We start from the raw sequence: 1329 nt of genomic DNA on the forward strand, positions 1-1329 counted from the left end.
TAACTCTTCCCTAATCTCAAAGTCCTGATTGCACAACAATCCTCTGTACCTCTTGGATTTGGAACTGTTTGGCTGGGAAATTTCCCTTTTTCTCTCTCTATGATGTGGCTGCTAACTGTCCAAATTGTTTTTCTAGATTTTGAATTGAAGCTTGTACATTCTACATATTCTGATCATTTTTGTCCATGTACTGCTTTGTAGATTGCATAAACATTTGGAGTGTATCCTCCAAAGACCGTTTAGGCTGCATAATTGGTTGCTGTACAGGATTTTGCTGAAAAGGCTGCACTTGCTGGTTTCCTCCCCACTTCATATTTGGGTGATCCCTCCAACCTAGGTTATAAAAATTAGAATATGGGTCATTTCTGGGTCTTTGAAAATTGTTAAATGCATTTACTTGTTCTGCCACATGTTCGGGATAGGCGTCTTTGTGTGGGCAGCCCATAAAATCATGATTTGGCATGCTACAGATGCTGCAAACTACTATAGTAGGCTGCTGTACAGCAACCTGCTGCACTGGTACTGTTATTCTCTACAAAAGCATGTCAAATTTTGAGTCAAAATTTTCAAGTTTTCCCTCCATTTTTTTTATTTGAGCTAATACATGTGGAGTTCCAATTGACATATCAAAAACGCCCTTGGTTTGTATCTGGTATGATGCCCATTGTTGTGTCTCTGTAGCCATCTTCTCAAATAACTGAAATGTTTCTTGGGCATTTTTATCTGAAAACGAACCTTCTGATGATGCATTAACATAACTCTTGGTGGTTGGATTTAAACGCTTTTAGAATATTTGCATTCTTGTGTCCCCATTAATATCTGCATGAGGACACTTCCTGAATAAATCTGGAAATCGCTCCCAAGCTTCATGGAACTCTTCATTAGGCTTTTGAACAAAAGATAGAATTTTAGTTCTTATGTCAAGAGTCTTGGATGCTGGATAAAACTTGCTTAAGAACTTTTCGCTTAACTGTGCCCAGGAAGTGATGCTCCCATATGGGAGTGTAAAAAGCCATGTTTTCGCCTTGTCTTTTAAAGTATAGGGAAAAAGATGAAGCTTAATAGACTCTGCAGAAAACTCTCTAACCAAAATATTCTTGCAACCCATCAGAAATTCAGTAATGTGCATGTTAGGATCGTCATGAGCTAGTCCATGAAAAGTAGGCAATATTTCCAACATGTGATGTCTAATCTCAAAAGTATCGCCTTCATCTTCTGGATACACAACACAACTTGGTAATTTGTTAGCACGGGCTACTAGTGTTTGTCTCAAAGGTTGCCCAGCTTCGCGCATAGCAAAAGCCATTGTTTCTTTGCTTTCTAAAACGC

General features: G+C 38.7%; 1 non-coding gene across 1 annotated transcript; it reads left to right on the top strand.

Moving 5' to 3' along the window:
- The first annotated feature begins 814 nt into the window (after positions 1-814).
- Positions 815-922, top strand: LOC137738528 (small nucleolar RNA R71). The gene has a single exon (XR_011068972.1). It is a non-coding gene; the product is annotated as a small nucleolar RNA R71 (small nucleolar RNA).
- Positions 923-1329: the final 407 nt, after the last annotated feature.

This window comes from Pyrus communis, chromosome 6 (genome assembly GCF_963583255.1).
Source record: "Pyrus communis chromosome 6, drPyrComm1.1, whole genome shotgun sequence".
Lineage (NCBI taxonomy): Eukaryota > Viridiplantae > Streptophyta > Magnoliopsida > Rosales > Rosaceae > Pyrus > Pyrus communis.